Here is an 11,987-nt window from a genome sequence, read left to right as displayed (position 1 = left end):
TAAGTTGGGGAGGTGCAGTCCTGATGGCTTAGTTGCATGCGGGCGGATCTCGAAAGGGTCTCGATGGTTCGCCAAAGGCTTGAGTTGGCTGTATGCTATAGGTGTAACGAATATGTGGTATGTTGTGACTTTCTCCTAAATAGGTATCAGAAATTAATAGAGTGTTGACCTTTTTGGCTATCATATGTGAAGGGTGTGCATTTTTGGAAGGGACCTTGAGTTTTGGTTTGCGGGTGCGTGGCTAGTAGCATGGTGATTACTAGGTTTTGAGGCTTTCAGGGTTCATGTTTTGTTACACGACCAGAAATCCTATATGGGTGCTTCAACAGAATAATAGGGTGTGATTGATATATCAGCCATTTGATTTGCGTAATTGAGTTGGGTATGGAAATTTCGGTATTCCTGAGGTTTGGGGCTAGATGCCCTCATGAATGGACTATTTCCAATTTACGGATCTTGAAGAAATATTGAGAATGCAATAATTAATAGCATGTATTATCGATAAGTTGTTGTGGATCTTTTTGAAGCATACTTACCTATTTGGAAATAATCAGGATTTGGGTTGGGGGTTATTTGAAAGCTCAATGAGAATATGTATCTTGTATCAGATCAGTTTGAGCGCTCCTGTGAGATTGTCATTATGGTTATGTTACCGGCAGAATGGATATTATTTGTGCCCCTAGCCTATGTTATATGCTACTCTTTTATGTTGTGTTAGGCGGTGAGGTTGTATGATTATTTCCCATGCATGTTGTAATTCTGTTCAGGCCTTGTGGCGATGCAGGCAAGATAGCCCTCGTGATGTTGATTTGTTCATTGAACCTTAGATGTTCTTGTTTCTTTCATGTTCTAGCACTTCTATTCATTGTTCCCACAGTTTTACTTGTGCACTCTGTTGTGCCTGATATCAATATTTATGTGATCAGTTGACCCGAGCATTTTGGCTTGATGAGTATTTGGGTGCGGGCTGCTCGCCGCAGCAGATGTTATGTGGGGTACCATTTTATTGTGTTTATTTGGTGTTGTATTTTCCCTCTATGGGACGATTTGATGAAAGACTATACTTTTGTTGTCACACATGTTGTACTTGTTAGATAATTCTTATACTTGGCTTTCCCTTATTTGTGTTGCATAATTTAGTTATTGCTAGTTTGGTGTACGAACTGTATAGTGTGAGAATCCGTGTGGTTCCATGGTGAGTTGTTAGTTGGGCTATTTGTACTGGATGAGATGAGGTTCTTAGACATGAGATTTGTACTATGGTATTGGGGGGTGAGGAGTGCTTGGATGTATGTGGTTGTTTCTGCTAAGAGTTGGGTAATGGCCCTTGGCGGGCGAAAGAGTTTCTTGACTTGTTGGCTTCATGAGAAACTATGAATATCCGCATGTTTCTTTATCATGGTCAGTGTTGTGGAGGTCTGGAACAAGGTTATATTCAATGTGAGGTGTATTACCGGCATTCAGGATATTATTTGAACATCTATGGTGGTAAGAGGTTATTGCTTCAGGCATTTGAGTTGTGTGGAATAGCATGTGATTGTATACTGGATTGGAATTTTGGCTCGATTCAGCTTGTTCAGGTTCATGTAGCGTGATGATGTGGGATTCAGGTCCTATAATGAATTTCAGACATTGAGGATTTGGTTCTGTCTTAAGGTTATGGACTAAGGATGAGGTGAGACCATCAATTAAGTTGCATTGTCAGTCCTACATAGGTTTGAGTGATGGGGAATTGCCCCGGGTGTATGTATGAGGAGCTTATGCAGTGGTTCGATGGCTTTGGAACGACTCTGGGCACGTTCGAGGACGAGCGTATGTTTATGTGGAGGAGGATGTAACGACCCGACTAGTCGTTTTGAGCAATTTCGTCCGGTTCGACAGTTTGAGGTCACGAGTAGCTTCATATTATGTGTATCGACTTGCGTGTGTAGTCTGGGCATGAAATCGGAAAGTTTTTATGTGAAAATATGAAAAATTAATTTTAGAGTTAAAATTTGGTTTTTAGTTGACTTTGATCAATATTTTTGGTAAACGGACCCGGATCTGTGTTTCAACGATCCCGGGAGGTCCGCGGTAAAATATGGGACTTGGGAGTTGATCACTGCCAACTCCACACTACTAAAAGGTATGAAGAGAGGGTCACAATAGCTTTTACCTGATATGAGGGTCAAGATCGATTTCCACAGGGAGCTAGGAATGGAGTCGTGTATCTATCTAGACTAGAGTTGTATTTGTTCCAAATGTTACTTCCATACATTTTTGGGATTTTTGATTATAAACTACTATTATCAAACTATTAATTGAAACTAGATTATGCTACGAGATAATTACTAAGTTGTATCTATCAGGAAGAAGGGCACTAGAGTCATGTCATTACCTAGGTGGCTAATTGACGGGTAGATGTTACTAAGGTTCGATTGACATAATTAGGGCTTATGCTATAACCGTTGCACAATTTTACCCACTCTCACACCTCTCGATAGAGAGAGTGATTTTGCCCAATTGACTCTCTCGAGACCAAATGGGTAGGCAAATTAGCTCAAGCAACTAGGGTTCAAGTTGGGTAATTACTCTCTCGAGGCTTAACCCTTTAATTGGGACTATCAATTCTCTTGAGTCCATCCCAATTCATTATTGGGTCAATTTTGGAGACTTAGTGATAAGTCGAGTGTCGAACCCACAGAGACTTATATCAATTACTCACTAACACAACAATATTGTTATTCAGTCAAGCTAAGTTCGAGTTCAAGAGTTTAATTATGCTAACTACAATTCTAAGTAATAACTAAATTATCAAGCAGTAGAATGATTGTTATGTATTCAATAGAGACAACTATTCCAGGGTTGTGATCGATTCACCAATCCTATTGTGTTCTAATTAACTCTCCCTTTCATATAATTCACTCATGGTTGCTAATTAATCGATAAATGCTCTCATAGCCTTCTCCTGAAGTACTATTCACCTATTCTCAATAGATTAACACCCGTATTCCTATAAAATCAATCTATTAAGAACGCATTAAGATCACGATATTTAATTAAGCATGGTGACTAGGTATATTCCTATCCTAACCACAAATTCGCTCCCCCTAAGGGTTAAGATCATGCTCTCTTCAATTCTTCTCTAATCTAAACACGGCTTTCCCAAGCATAGCATAGATAGGAAATAGAACCTAACTGTTGGCCAAACAATTAAGCAATTAAACACAAAATTGAATAAACAACCATATATTGGTGAATTATAATCAAGGTCAAGCTAATATCAAACAACAATATTCATGGCTAAATCACAACCCCAGAACAATGGGTGTTTAGCCACTCATGATGTAATCAAACAATTGCATAAGTTTTTAATAATTGAAAATACTAGAAAAGATGAAGAAATCTGAGATGTTCTTGTGTGTATTTTTTTCCAAAGTGCGTCTCTCCAGGTCTAAGCTCCGTTCAAAAAATTCCTCCAAATACCGATTTATTATGTATTTATACCAAGTACGGTTGGGCCCAGATGAAAACACCTTCTCCCGCGCGAAATAGGACTCTGGCACTGTAAATTTTGTACAGCCGCGTCGCACCATGCGCCGCACCCTATGGCGTGCTAATGGAAATTATCAGCAGCCTCAACTTTTCGCATCAAGCAGCATTTTACACTGCTGCGTCGTGCCTTGCGATGGCCCATGTAATTTTATCAGAGTGAACTTATTTTGTCTTCTTTTAACATCCGGACTTGGTACACGACCTCCGAACACGATCCCGGCTTATTGTATTGGGCTTTTACTTAGACTTCAAAGCTCCAAATCACTTGAATTCATTCCATAACACCTACATAGATCAGAATCACTCCTACAAAACATAAAACACATATTTAGTACAAAACACTAGCGATTAAAGCTCAAACTCAATTAAAGTACAGTAATTTAGAGTGTAATAAGTGACTAAAATACACACTTATAACCTATCATCAACACCCCACACTTAAACCATTGCTCGTCCTCGAGCAATCAAACTACACTTTATATAGACACAACCTTTTCAAGCAATTCTCCTAATTTATCACACCAAGAATATTTAAAATAGACTAAGCACAAGAGCGTAACATCTTAACATCAAGATTTGACTCCCAAGTACCACACATTATTCATAACTCATCCACTTACTCTAACATAGAGGTCAATGACATTACCTTTCCTTCATGAATCAAGTGCCCTCACACAACAAAAAAGAGTAGTTCCACACACTAAAATTTAAGAACAATTAGGAACTCAAGATAGAAAGAATTCACTCACTCTCAGAAATAACATTCATATGCCACAAAAGATGCACCATAGGCTTGCCCGTAGTGTATTACTCTACTAATTAAGCTCATTCATTCTAGGATCAAGTAGGACTTTATTTGGCTGTAATGTAGGCTGCGGGACAGGTATGATACATTTAGATATAAGAGTGACTATACCTCCCTAAGCACTTTAATACATACACTTTAACATTCAAAACCCCACACTTATGTCAAACCATAACTCCACCTTCACATCAATATACATTAACTCCCCACTTCTTTAAGCACAATTACATCAAGAGTCACCATTATCAAAGAATTCTTTTCACAGCAATACAACTATTTTTTTTCTTTTCAATTCATGTGGCTCTTACTTTTTTAAAACAGTGCACCTTTCTCCTTATTTCATTAGTTCCACTCAAAAGCCAAACCAACCACCCCACACTTTAACTTTTACAAAGTTCATAACAATTCAAATGCTCGTGAGAGGTGAAAAGGTTCAAATAGATGGTTAATTCAAACGAATGGGTAAGGCTTGTAATGTGGTTGCCAAAGAAATAGGATTACAGGCTCAAAGGGGTTAACTATGATACATAACAATTAGGCGGGTACGATATTTATATGGCTCAACAAAGAAACGCCTATATCACTTCTAAGATTGAACAAAACTACTATTTCGCTTTGCAAACACACGGGACAAGTTCTAGACATCAAATGCAATGCACAGAATAATACAAAACCTTACACACACATGGCACATAACTTACTCAGGATTGAACTCATCAAGACACTCTAGTCAAAGAAGTTAAGCAAAGTTAAAATCATACAATTTAAGGTACTTATACAAGAGTCAAAAATTGAACTTAAGCGTCACAACTAAAGTACTCACTATTCTCAAGGTATGACAAGGTTAAAAGAGATTGCTTCAATTCAAAACATAGCACAAGTTTTCCTATTTCTAAAAAAAATAAAAACTAACTATACCCGGTTCAAAAGAAACCATTGGAAAAGAATCGCGTCACAAAGAAAAACCAAGGAGAAATTGCTACACTACCTACAAAGAAAATCTTTTTTTTCTTTTTCTTTAGACTTAAATCCCTCAAGAAAACTACCTAGGAGATCCATCGTCGGGAAAAGTCCAATTTTCTATTTATTTATTTATTTTTCTATTTTTTAGCTACTGAAATGCTACACAATTCTACATCCTACTAATCATCTAGAGAATTCTCCCACCCCACACTTAAAAGAGTGCAGTGTCCTCAATGCACAAATAAAACAAAACAATAACAAGGGTGGACAAGAAACTCCCTGAAAGTCCAAAGGCCGAAGCAATAACGGCTTACGAGTACTCAGACTTCCCCCAGGCATAGTCCTTCGTGTGGGCACCCCACACTTAGTCCTCAACCTCTAACTTGCTTTTGCACTCATCCAATGACTTTGTCTCATATGTTTATAATCCTACAAAACAAAAACAAATACAGTAAAGATGGGTTGCCTCCCAACAAGCGCCTAATTTAATGTCGCGGCACGACGCAGAGTCTCGCCTACTCATCAGCGAGTACAACCTTGGTCTTCTCACGATTAATCATTCCTCCCCAATAATGCTTGACTCTATGACCATTCACCAAGAATTTCCTCTCACCATTTAAAGCATGTAACTAGATTTCACCATAAGGCGTGACTCTCACCACTTCAAACGGACCTGACCATCTCGATTTTAGCTTTCCAGGGAATAGTCGTAGCCTAGAATTGAATAATAATACCTGTTGGCCTGGCTCGAAGTGACGCGGCTTGATATGCTTGTCATGCCATCGTTTTGTCTTTTCTTTATATAGCTTAGCATTTTCATAAGAGTGTAGCCTGAACTCATCTAACTCATTCAGCTGCATAAGTCTTTTCTCGCCTGCGACCTCAATGTCCATGTTTAGCTTCTTAATGGCCCAGTATTCCTTGTGTTCCAATTCAACGGGTAAGTGGCATGCCTTCCCATAAACCAGCTTATAAGGAAACGCTCCAATTGGCATTTTATATGCAGTCCTATACGCCCATAAGGCATCATCCAACTTTGCAGCCCAATCCTTTCTATTCACACTCACCGTCTTTTCTAATATTTTCTTTATTTCTCTGTTTGACACCTCAGCTTGCCCATTGGTTTGAGGATTATATGCTGTAGCAACTTTATGGTGAACTCCATATTTAGCTAGAAGGTTATTCAGCAACCGATTGCAAAAATGAGTCCCCTCATCACTAATTAAGGCACATGGAGTCCCAAATCCCGAGAATATGTTCTTTTTCACAAAAGCAGCTACCACCATGGCATCATTCGTTGGCAAAGCAATTGCCTCCACCCATTTTTACATGTAGTCAACTGCTAGCAAAATGTATTTTTGTTTCCTCTGGACGGTGGAAATGGCCCCATAAAATCTATCCCCCACACATCAAAAAGCTCAACTTCTAGAATGTTATTTAAAGGCATCTCATGCCTCCTTGTGATTGTTCCCGTTCTCTGACATTGGTCACACTTCTTAACGAATGCATGGGCATCCTTGAATAAAGTTGGCCAAAAGAGACCGGATTGTAGCACCTTTGCAGCTATTTTATCTCCTCCATGATGGCCCCCATAAGGTGATGTGTGACAATCATACAACACTAATTCCACCTCTTTTTCAGGAATGCATCTCATCATCAATTGATCAGCACATTGCTTGTACAAATATGGCTCATACCAGTAGTAAAAGTTCACATCATGTAAAAGCCTCTTTCTAGCTTCATATTGGATTTCAGGAGGAAGTACCCCACTCACAAGATAATTCACATAGTCTGCGTACCATGGAGGAGGGTCTTGGGTTATAGCAAAAAGTTGCTCATCAGGAAATACTTCTTTAATTTGGCCACCCTCCTCCACATGATCGTGATTTTCCAACCTTGATAGATGGTCAGCTACTTGGTTCTCTGTCCCCTTTCGATCTCGTATTTCTACATTAAATTCATGCAGCAATAAAACTCAGCGCATCAATATAGCCTTAGATTCTTTTTTTATAAAGAAATACCTAATTGCTGCATGATCGGTATGAACTATTACTTTTGTTCCCACCAAGTATGCCCGAAATTTCTCAAAGGCCCACACAACAGCTAACAACTCCTTCTCAGTGGTGGTGTAATTTAGTTGTGCATCATCAAGAGTCTTACTCGCATAGTAGATAGAATAAAACACCTTGTCCTTCCTCTGGCCTAGCACTGCCCCAATAGCACGGTCACTCGCACCACACATAAGTTCAAATGGTAAGGACCAATCAGGTGCCACAATAATGGGAGCAGTCACCAAATTATTTTTAAGTTCTTCAAATTCCTTGAGGAAAGCATCATCAAAGTTGAAAGTTACATCTTTTTCAAGTAGCCTGCACAAAGGAGTAGCAATTTTCGAAAAATCTTTAATAAAGCGTGGATAGAAACCCGCGTGTCCCAAGAAACTCTGGACACCCTTCACCGAAATAGGTGGAGGTAATTTTTCAACCGCCTCCACCTTCTCCTTATCAACTTCAATGCCGCTCCTAGATACTCTGTGACCCAACACGATGCCTTTTTGTACCATAAAATGACACTTTTCCCAATTTAGTACCAGATTTGTTTCTTCACAATGGGCTAGCACCTTGCTCAAATTCTTCAAGCAATTATCACAAGAAGACCCATAAACTGAAAAATCATCCATAAATACTTCCACGAATTTTTCCACCATGTCGGTGAAAATAGCCATCATGCACCTCTGGAAAGTGACTGGTGCATTACAAAGACCAAACGACATTCGCTTGAAGGCAAAAGTGCCATAAGGACAAGTAAAAGTAGTCTTCTCCTGATCCTCTAGGCATATGACATTCTGATTGTATCCTGAATAACCATCAAGGAAGCAGTAATATTCATGCCCGGCTAACCTGTCTAGCATTTGGTCGATGAATGGAAGTGGGGAGTGGTCCTTGCGAGTTGCCTTGTTGAGCCTTCTATAATTAATGCAGACTCTCTATCCCGTAACAATGCGAGTAGGGATTAGCTCATTCTTCTCGTTCTCAACTACAGTCATTCCTCCCTTTTTGGGCACACATTGAACTGGGATTACCCAGTTGCTGTCAGAAATAGGAAAAATGATACCTGCATTGAACAACTTGATTACTTCCTTTTTCACCACCTCTTTCATAATTGGGTTTAATCTTCTTTGCTGCTCCACACTGGGGAGGTGTCCGTCCTTTAAAAAGATTTTATGCATGCAAAACGATGGACCAATACCCTTAATGTCAGCTATAGTCCACCCAATGGCCTTTTTATGCTCACGGAGTACTCTGAGCAATTTTTCTTCTTGAGTGTTGGTCAAGCTGGACGAAATAATCACGGGCAATATCTCAGAGTTCCCCAAATAAGCATAGCGCAAATGCGCTGGAAGTGGCTTGAGTTCTAGCTTCGGAGCTTCTTCAATAGATGGCCTGGGAAAGGTCAGAGTAACATGCCTATCCAACTCTTCAAATTTTCTAAACCCATGTACATAACTGCAGGACATATCCAGTACTGCCTTCTTGATACTCTGTGACCCAACACGATGCCTTCTTGTACCATAAAATGGCACTTTTCCCAATTCAATACAAGATTTGTTTCTTCACAACGGGCTAGCACCTTGCTCAAATTCCTCAAGCAATCATCATAAGAAGACCCAAAAACTGAAAAATCATCCATAAACACTTCCACGAATTTTTCCACCATGTCGGTGAAAATAGCCATCATGCACCTCTGAAAAGTGGCTGGTGCATTACAAATATCAAACGGCATTCGCTTGAAGGAAAAAGTGCCATAAGGACAAGCAAAAGTAGTCTTCTCCTGATCCTCTGGGCATATGACAATCTGATTATATCCTGAATAACCATCAAGGAAGCAGTAATATTCATGCTCGGCTAACCTGTCTAGCATTTGGTCGATAAATGGAAGTGGGAAGTGGTCCTTGCGAGTTGCCTTGTTGAGCCTTCTATAATCAATGCAGACTCTCCATCCCGTAATAATGCGATTAGGGATTAGCTCATTCTTCTCGTTCTCAACTACAATCATTCCTCCCTTTTTGGGTACACATTGAACTGGACTTACCCAGTTGCTGTCAAAAATAGAAAAAATGATACCTGCATCGAGCAACTTTATTACTTCCTTTTTCACCACCTCTTTCATAATGGGGTTTAATCTTATTTGCTGCTCCACACTGGGGTGGTGTTCGTCCTCTAAAAGATTTTATGCATGCAAAACGATGGACTAATACCCTTGATGCCAGCTATAGTCCACCCAATGGCCTTTTTATGCTCACGGAGTACTCTAAGTAATTTTTCTTCTTGAGTGCTAGTCAAGCTAGACGAAATAATCACGGGCAATGTCTCAGAGTTCCCCGAATAAGCATAGCGTAGATGCGCTGGAAGTGGCTTGAGTTCTAACTTCGGAGCTTCTTCAATAGATGGCCTGGGAAAGGTCAGAGTAACAGGCCTATCCAACTCTTCAAATTTTCTAAACCCATGTACATAATTGCAGGACATATCCAATACTTGCTCAATTTCTCCTATAATTTCATCTTCACTATTCTACATCCCCAATCAATACTCGTTCAACAGGATCTACAGGGTTCATATAGGGCACTAACGATGTGGCATCACTCTCCACCACAGAGATCATGGATAACTCTTCATAGTGGGCTGGTAACTTGAGTGCTCTATAAACATTGAAGACCTCCACTCGATCACCCACTCTCATTGTCATCTTTCCTTCGCAAACATCAATAATAGCTCGGCCCATGGCTAGGAATGGACGCCCCAAAATAAATGGGACTTCCTTATGGGGCTCGTAGTCCAGGATAATGAAATCAGTAGGGAATATGAAAGAACCCACTTGAACTAACACATATTCAATCACTCCCTCGTGATGAGCAAGGGAGAGATCGACTAATTGTAAGATAACTGTTGTTGGGCATGGCTCACCCAACAACTATCTGAACACAGATAGCGGAATCAAGTTGATGCTCGCTCCAAGATCACATAAAGCTCGCCCAACAACATGTTTACCAATCGAGATTTAGATAGTAAAACTACCTGGATCCTTCAATTTCTGAGGTAACTTGTCCTAAATTCTTGAACTGCACTCCTCAGTGAGTGCCACAGTCTCGAACTTGGTTAGCCTCCTTTTATTTGCCATAATGTCCTTGATGTACTTTGCATATTTGGGTACTTCTTGTAAGATGTCAACCAATGGAATATTAATGTACACATGCTTCAAGATATCAAGAAACTTTTTATATGCGGCATTATCTCTTAATTTCTGCAATCTTTGAGGGAATGGAGGTAGTGGCCTTGCAACCAATTGTGGGGGTTGCTCAACCACCGCCTCTCCAGCTGGCTTCTTTGGCTCCTTAGCTTTTTCTTATATTGATTCAATAGTGGCTGGCCTCTCATCAAAAGTCATTTGTTTTCTTTTTTTTCGACTGAACCTATTCTAATTGTCTCCCATTCCTCAATGACACGACATTAAGGGATGCCTTAGGATTTGCTTCAATGTCACTTAGAAGAGCTCCAGCTGGTCTAGTGTTTTGAGCACTGGCAAGCTGTCCCATTTGCCGCTCCAAATTTCTCATTGTTGTGGCGAGGGCTTGCTATTCAGCCATCACTTTATTCAACATGTCTTCAAGGTGACTTGTAGGACTCGCTTGTTGTTCAACCTGAGGTGGTCTATATTGTTGTTGAGGTGCTTGAGGCCTGTATTGATTCTGAGTGCCCTGGTTTCCACCCCAAGAGAAGTTTGGGTGGTTCCTCCAGTTGGGATTGTAAGTGTTCCCATATTGGGTTGTTTGGCCCCTGTTTGAATTATCCACAAAGCAGACAGACTCTGGGTTTGCGGGGTATATGTCGCTCGTGTGCCCCTCTCCACATATTTCACAAAAAGCTTGAACCTGTTGTACCTGTTGCTTGTTGATACTCAAGTTCATTTGGTTGACTTGATTGGTCAGTGTAGAAATCTGCGCTGATAATGCTGAGACGACATCTAACTCAAGAACCCCTGCAGGCTTTTGCACTGTATGTCTGCCCATCTCTCCTTGCCAATCCGGATTGCTCTTGGAGAATTTGTTCAATAATGCATATATCTCATCAAAGCTTTTCTCCAACACTTGACCCCCACCTGCAGCATCTACCACGATCTTTATTTCAGAATGTAGCCCTTCTATGAAAGTGTGAGCTAACACTTCATTCGTCAGATTGTGATGAGGACAGTCTCTGAGTAGCCCCTTGAACCTTTCCCAAGCCGAGTATAAAGATTCCCCCGCTGTCTGTTTGAAGGCAACTATCTCACTTCTGATCTTTGTAGTTTTGCCTGAAGGGAAGAACCTTGCCAGAAATTTTCTCGCCAAATCATTCCATGTTCTAATGGAATTAGCTGGTTTTGCATTTAGCCATTACTTAGCCTCGCCCAACAGAGAGAATGGAAAAAGTGTGAGCTTCACATAATCTGGAGTGACCCCGTTAGTGATATAAGTATCACTAATCTCCAAGAAGTTCAGAATATGCTGTTGTGGGTCCTCGTGTGGAAGACCCATAAATTGCCCGTTTGCATGAAGCAGCTAGAACATGCTCTGTTTCAGCTCAACATGCCCAGTGATTCTGGGCTTCGCTATACTGGAGGTGACATTAGCAATGCTGGGCATCGCCAC

At 40.4% G+C, this 11,987-nt stretch overlaps 1 non-coding gene across 1 annotated transcript; it reads left to right on the top strand.

The window, feature by feature from the left end:
- Positions 1-11,532: 11,532 nt before the first annotated feature.
- On the top strand, positions 11,533-11,639 carry LOC142173110 (small nucleolar RNA R71). Its single transcript, XR_012702540.1, has one exon. It is a non-coding gene; the product is annotated as a small nucleolar RNA R71 (small nucleolar RNA).
- Positions 11,640-11,987: the final 348 nt, after the last annotated feature.

The sequence above is a fragment of the Nicotiana tabacum genome, chromosome 18 (genome assembly GCF_000715075.1).
Source record: "Nicotiana tabacum cultivar K326 chromosome 18, ASM71507v2, whole genome shotgun sequence".
NCBI classification, from domain to species: Eukaryota; Viridiplantae; Streptophyta; class Magnoliopsida; order Solanales; family Solanaceae; genus Nicotiana; species Nicotiana tabacum.
This window is presented reverse-complemented; position numbering and strand designations above follow the sequence as displayed.